We start from the raw sequence: 8,080 nt of genomic DNA on the forward strand, positions 1-8,080 counted from the left end.
ACTCCTACAGATCAAGAGGACAAGGTGAGGGACATCCTGTTGATTCAGCTCTAAGCTCACAAACTGCAATCTACAGAAACCATCTGGGTAAGTTTGCAAAACAAAGTGTTACCTTACAAAACATACATTCCTGGCAATTCTATCATCTGACTTCTTTAAATTGATTCCTACAGACTGAAGAGACTCACCAGTGGTAGCTCTGTTGACAGCATTGTCTGAGGCAGTTGTCTATCAGGGACAGAATATACACAGGGGAACAAAAACAGGTGAAACAGTTGGCAATTCCATGAAACATGGAATTCCATGTCATTGTGCACAAGAGAATGCATAGAAGTGCCGCATGAGCTCAGCGCATTAGTCAGTGTGATTAAAGAGTTACCTTCTGAAACAGTTCAATGACAATTATTTTGATGGGATAAAGTGTTAGATTTGATTTTGTTTTTCTGTTTTATATTTAAGATTGCTATCTCATTGCAAAGTACTTTTGTTTACTTACAATACCATTGTAATAAATCTAGGCAGGACTGTAAAATCTAGAGAAATATGAAAATTTCCCTTCAACTGGGACATGATCAGGTGAGAAAAGATAAATGAAGGGAATACTGGTGCACACAGGAGAAATGACACATTTACAGAAAAGATCCTCTTGGCCAGATGGAAGGAAAGGGAAGTAGTTTATTCTGTTCCTTTTACATCCTCAGTGGACATAAACTTTTATCCAAATATTTGTTATGCTTTTTCCTCTCCAAGAATAGTTGTTCAGTGTTCCATTCCTATGTTTGCACTATAGTAACTGGGGTTTTAGGATACTATGGCTCTAATTGATTAATATGTGCATGGATGTAAGCAAATGTGGGCCAAAAAAAATACTAGACTCTAACTGTGCAATATAACATTTAGTGAATATGTACATCTTGAATCTACTCACTTCTGTGTTTAATCTTCTGTGGATTGTATTGAAAATGGGAAAAGAATTTTTTTAACCTTTCCAGTAATAAGGACTACAGTCTAGCAAACTGATGCAGGATTCTGGAGTGTCATGTAAAATAAGATTAAAGGCAAACTCCTCGATTTAGTCCAGGATTTGAGATTTCATTGGGTCCATACTTCTAGAAGAAAGCAATATTCAGTATAGTTTTGAGAATTTGCTTGACTTCCTTTTCTTATTTTTTGTAGGGGGAAAGAGGAAAGCAGAAAAAGGGAAAAGGGATAACATCTCCTCCCAGTTCTAAAATAAACTGCAATGCCTCAAGCTTGTCCACAACAATTTCTGCATACACCCCAACTAGCAAAGGCCTTCTGTGCATGGGCCCCACTCATGGGACAAAGTGAGCAGTCTGTTTTTAATATAATCTTGAAATACGCCCCATAGTTTTAAAATTTTCATAGGAGAATAGTGGCTGACAGAAACTTGCCCTAAAATCTTGAACATTTGCATCCTAGATTTTGGATTTATCTGTCCCTGGTATAAGGAACTAATGGCAAAGTCCAGATCATAGAGACACTCTTATAGAAAAAACATGGGTTTATGTAGCATTTAATGTACAATGTTAAAAACACACCCCTATAAAGACTCTACTTTGCTTTGGATTTCTGAGACATGTAAAATAGATATTTTTCTTATATTACTTAGAAGAAGTTCGAAAATTCTTCAGATTTTTCCCCTTTCTGTTCAGGAATTTGAAACCTGTTTATCTGTGGAACAAGCCTTAAACAATGCCATGGGCTATGTGTGCTTGCTTGTCTATTGTTCTCTCTCATCATTCCCCTAAGCATTTAAACTTGAAGGTGAATTTGAACCAAACCTATCAGCTAAGAAGAGATCTAAAAATTCTAAATTCCTGTAAAAATATGTGTCTGGATAGACATCTTACTAATTCCACCCCAAGGGAAAAAAGCTGGTGTGTTGGTGAAAGATTTAACTTTAAGAAAAGTTCCATTTTGAGTTTGTCCTTTATCACACATCACAATTGTCATTCTTGAGTCAAGATTTCTTTCCTCAGGCACATAACAAGGTGTGAGCTCCAAGTGATGTTTTTCTTGCAGTTGGGAAAAACATCCTCTCCTTTTTTTCATCCTTCATTTCTTGCCTATCCTTGAGCTAATTTGTTTCTCCAATTTCTACTCAAGAGTAAGGTCATGCTAAAGCTTTAGTGCAGTTCTTTCAAAATCTCTTAGTCCTGTGACATAAAATAACTGGAACCCAAACTTGATTATTTTCAGTGTTCAGAAAACTGTTCTGTTTTGGAACTATTTATCAGAATAAACTACGAAATATGTGATCGATTGAATTCTCAGTATTCCAAGTTGTGTAAAAACTGCACACCACCACTGCTTCAAGAGTTCTCTGGGGGAAAAAAAATAAATTGTCCTGATTATGATTCTGCAATCACTGTGCAAATGGTGGGATTCCATTTCACCTCACCTATTTGTAGGCACCTCTTATATAGACATTCATATATAAGATCAGCACTTTGACATTTAGTAAGAAAAGGAAGCATGTGGTGTCATTCATGTTTCTTATTTAGAAATCAAGGTCTTTGTTAAAATGTAATGTTTAATGTCTTATCGACAACTGAGAAAAGAATCATAGAATCATAGAATAGATTGGGTTGGAAAAGACCTCCAAGATCATCAAGTCCAACCACTGATCCAACTCCAATTACTATATCATGGCACTAAGGACCACGTCCAATCTCTTTTTAAAAACCTCCAGGGATGGTGAATCCACCACCTCTCTGGGTAGGCTGTTCCAATGCCTGAGGCTTGATTATCTTCTCAGAGGCAAATGTCCTACATCAGGCAGTTTTGCATTTGAGCAAACAAGTGCTATGCAAGGTGTTCATCTCTTTAGGTATAGGGCTCTGCCTTATAAATATGAAAATTAGGACTAACTGTTTCCCAGCATTGCTGGGTCACCTCTTTTCTTGACATCTGTGGAAGTTCTTTGTGGATATAGGGATTTATGAGTACGAAGCGAGAAGTTACTCTTTAAAGTTTCTTAATGTGGGGCTAGGCAGGATGTCATTGTTTCCCTCCTTTCCTCAAAGATTTTGATGGAAACGTTATGTCTCCTACCTGAAAAATATGCTGTCTCCTACTGGTACATTGAATTCCTTCAGACTTGATGTGTAGTCAAGAAGGATGATCCTATATTAGTCACAGCTTCAAGAGACACTACCTGAGCAGCTTTCAAAGCTAAACTGCTGAGGATGCCAGACTCTAAGGAGACCCGAGTAAATATGTTACTAATAACAGAGAATGTTATCACTCATCTTGGAAAAGACTTGGTTCATTTTTTTAAGTTTGTTCACCCTCATCCTTTGAACAGGGAAACCTGGGATTTTGGGTTTTATGCCTAAAAGGTCCTCATTCATTTGACAAACCCATGTAATGCAAAAAGCATCTGAGGAAACAATCTGCCCTTTTATATATTTACTAGACTTTATTTTTCTCCCCAAAATTATCATGTGTTAAACTGTCATCATAACAGCAGCTATTCCAGCTTATGAACACTTGAAGTAAAAGATCAGCTGTGGAAGTTAGCTTTGGAATCTTCACTTACACAAACTGAATGGTTTGCTAATTCACAGAGACATATTTTTGTAACTAAATCCTACTGTAATAAGTCATCTGGTTCAGGTCTAGAACGTGCAGATGGAAGTGTCAGCTAACGCTACTTAAGAGCACTCGAAAGTTCAATAGATTACTCAAAAAGGCACTGAGCACTCTTTTCTGGAAGTGCATAGCTGACACTGAAAAAGTTTAAAATGTAATTTGAGAAGTTTCTCATTAAAGGCATACTCAAATGTGTACTTAGGAGGTGTCACTGGGCCCAAAGCACAGACATTCTTAGATGTTCAAATGCATTCCTGACATAACATTGGCAACTGAGGACATTTAGCAGTTGCTAAGGAATATTCACTTGAGCAGGTCTATGAATTTCAGAATCTGCTAAAACAATGCAAAGGTTCAGCGTCTAAAGGGGTGGAAAATACATCTGGGCAAGAGAATTGAGTGCCTGGTACCATTCTCTGGTCCTGAGACCAAATTACACAGAATGGTTTGTGTCCATATGATTAACACCTCTTACCCTTTTAAATACTGTTGTCAAATCTGTCACGTGCATACGGTCTTTGGGCCTATTCTAACTCTCAGGAGATGCCTAATTTGCCCAGGAAAAACTTCTGATTGCTCTTAAACAGGCTACAACACAAACCTAACTGTAAATGTTTAACTTACTGCTAAATACAGATAGAGATCCTTCTTGGGAAGAGCTGGGACAGCCTGGTCTTGCACTTAAGGGGAGGTTTGAATTCTTTCTTACTAGTATGATAATATCTGTGGATTTAACAAAAAAGCAGATTATGAGTACAGAGAATAAATTAAGACACGACATGTTCACAGTGTATCTGTAATGGATAGCATCTACCAGGGAAAATTAAGGCTATGGAGACTTAATAAAAGGCAATCTTATACTCAGCTAAAAATATGAAAAAGGTTCTAAAGATTTCAACAAAAGTTTCTATAAGGAGTTAAATTACCAATGAAAAATTATTCTACTTCTTTACCTTCTTTTCTTTGGAGATAGGAGATGGATACTTTTAGAAAAATTTACCTATGAAAAGGTAATTTTAGAAAAAAACCGCAGTGTTTCAGAAAAAAAAAACTCTGAAGTCACAGAAAAATCGTTGGTTTCCCTGACTTACTATATTATTATCATAAAAGGCAGAATCATTTCATGCTGTGACAGATGAAGGCTAAAAGGACAAGAGGGAATTCTAGGTGTGCAGCAACAGGAACAGAGAGGTTCTGCTCTGTCTACTGCTTGTGCAAAGCTGCGTGACTGCTCCTTCCAGTTCTCTTGAATTTACAGGTCAAAATGGATGTTGATGAACTGTGCAGAATTGAAGAGAACCTGAGATGGGAAACTATATATTATTGTAAAAAACCCTTATAAATTCCAAAGGTGAAGTGATGCCCTGCTTAGACACTTTAAATCGTGGGAGGCACCAAGTTGATAACAAGAGTTACAAAAAGTCGAAAAACAACATTAAGGTTTGAAGTTGATGCAGGGTGCATTCAGAATAGAAATATTATTTTAAGAATGCAGAAGAACACTTTACCTAGATGGAATAATTAACCAATGGCAGCAGTGGAGTGAGTGCCCATCACTAGAATTTTGTCACTAAGCATTCACCTGTTTTTTCTGAAGTTTCTCACAGAATCTAATCTAAGAATATCTTATATTGTTTTTTCTGATTTCGTAATTCATAACTTTATGAAGAATTATTCAATAGTCAAACAAAACTCAGTTATACATTCAATTTGTTTTAAATTCTAAAAGTCCATTCAGTGATGTAATATTGTATCTTTTGCTGAGAATGTCTCATTTCCTTTTTATTTGTTTTCTTGCCAATCTGCATATAGCAGAAACAGATGTTAAAGGTCTGGAATTCTTGTTTGATCTGAAAATGGGCCAAAAATTCTCCCAACAATGAAAATGTCATTTATTAATATTTACCAAATTGTTGAACCACACTTGCTACTGTTTGATGCAATTTATTAATAAATGACAAGTACTCTAGCAAGGTTTTCTGGCAAGAATGAAACAAAGGAAATGAGCCAGAACAAGTGTAATTAAGAAATGTAAATAAACTTTAGGATGAAAACATGGTATGTTTGAACTTTGTGTGAAATATAGACAGCTTCCTGCAGGAATTCTGCGGGTGGAGGAAGAAACTTGAAGATCTTCTGTGGAGAAGTGGAAAAAGGAAAGACAAGTCTCCACAGGGAAACAATAGGATTGTCTAACACACTCCATCAAGATCATGTCATTGCAAAAGGTTCAGCATTATGTTCTGGTATTTCAGAATTACAGACTCTATTCTGTACTTTCAATTAAAATGATTTCAAAGGATTTTAGACAATACATGTATTTCTGCAAACACTGTTTTGCAGTTATTTCATTTAAAGGTCCACATGTTCAGGCTGGGACTCAGTCATTAGTGACTGCATTTTAAAGGCAAAGACTTTCCAGGAGTTCTGGGTCCTTAACCCAAGACATGAAGTATTGCTATTCACCATGATTTGGTCCAGATTTACCAGGTGTTCCAAATGCTCCCTGTCATCTTGTAGCTGCCATACTCACCCTGACCTATCTAAACTTCTACAAGAAACTGTAAGTTCTGTAAGTGCAGAAATTCTGATTAATTTTAAGCTTTCCTGAGCATACAATGAGCTTTGTAGTTTGTAGCTATAGCTTGTAGAAGTAGTAAGTCTTTTGGGTGTAGTAATCTGCAACTCCCTTTACTTTGTAACTTTTCCCTAGGACTGGATGGTCTCGCTCTAGAGTCCTACTCTGTCTGTGGCCACATCTCTGGCTCCCTTTAGATCTAGCAGGTTGGTTTGTGATACACAACCTGGTAACAGCCCAAAATATCACTGCAGAAGGAAGGAAACAGCCCATATGAGGTTTTGTGCTTACTAACACAAAGCCTGTTTGTAAACCCTCAGTTCTGAGTGCTTGGACCAGCAGCAGCCCTGGCTGCAGTGGCATTCTCGTTGTAGGTAACTCAGCAAGGAAAAGAGTTCCAAAGAGGTTTTATGGCACATATGTCAAAGGGAAACACTTTGGAAAAACAGTCTGATGTTCTTTAACCTCTTCTGTGCTCCGGCTATAGTGCTAAAGAAAAGAGCAAGGTGCTCTGTCCCTATAGCCAGCTGATGTGGCATAGCTCAAATTCTTTCATTCTCTTGCAGCAAGGACCCCACATCCAAAGGGCCTGTTGGGGCAGCCAAGCCAAAAACCAGGGCACCATCTGGAGGAATCCTTGCTGGTTTACTCCAAGCTCTACCAGAAGTTATCTGGTGTGCATGGGCCAAACACGTCCGAACTTGCACTACCTTCAGCCCTCAATAGGTAGCAGACAGAGCTAATGCAGTTCTTGTGAGTGTACTGGCATTATGCTAAGCCTGTCCTTGATCCTGAAACATGGACAGGAATTCAGTAGGTCGCAGAGACTGGCGTGAATTCATCTACTCTCAAGGCTGTTTTTCCTCTAGAAATACCTCCACTGACTTCAGTGAAGTTCCAGTAAGGATGAGTTCCACCAATTCACATCCGTTCACACTCTTACATAAAAATTTCTTTGCTGTTATCCAAACTGTGACTTTACTCTGGGGTGTTTAAAATATACAGGAGATTTATCAACTTTACTTTGATTATTGGAGGGATACGAATGTGGACGCCTGTTCAAAACTGTTCCGGGGGACAGTCAAATAGCAGTACCAAGGTGACTCCTACATCATGTATTTTTTCAACTCATCCATTATAAGTGTTTCACCTGATGCAATGAGAAAGAATTAAAAAAAACCCCAAAAACGTCGAAGTTGAAACATGCACTTTACAACAGATTAAGATTAGAATTAAGGAAAGTTGAAAACTATAATCATTTAATCACAATTTATAAGCCTAATTTCCTCCATGTCACTCCCAGATAATAAATACTTGTGGTTTAGAAAAGCTTTGGAAAAAAAAAGTTAATTTAAGGCTCATTAGTTTATTTTTAGTAGCTTAAGATCTGAGGGATTTGAAAACACTTCCCTTTTCTAATAGAACATGCCTTCCTGTATAGCAAGGATGTCCACTGACCTCACTCCCTCCTGGAAGGTGCCACTGATCCATGACAGAAATCCTGTGAGGGCTTTGAAAGCTAAATAGGAACCAGAAAAAAAGTATTATCATGCTTAGCTGATTATAACATTAGAAATAAAGTTCAACTGTGAGTTTGGGGGGTGAAGGAGGAGTGCCTGAAACAAACAAGCACTTCCCGTGTTTGCCTGGAAGAAGCCAATCTTCTCTCTGCTTATATAATAAGAACATTACTCACTAATTTGCCAGTAGCTGAAAGGGATTTCTGTTTTTAGCTCTGGTTCTGTGGCAAATGTTTTGTTTTAAATGAAAATTAAATGGGAACATACAGCTAAAAAACCGTTGAGCCATAATTGAAGTGCATTAATGGTAATTACTTCTTTCTTTCACTTATCATTTTGACAGAGGAATCCATTACTCCTCTAT

This window comes from Corapipo altera, unplaced genomic scaffold, assembly GCF_003945725.1.
Source record: "Corapipo altera isolate COAL_440 unplaced genomic scaffold, ASM394572v1 46, whole genome shotgun sequence".
NCBI lineage: Eukaryota > Metazoa > Chordata > Aves > Passeriformes > Pipridae > Corapipo > Corapipo altera.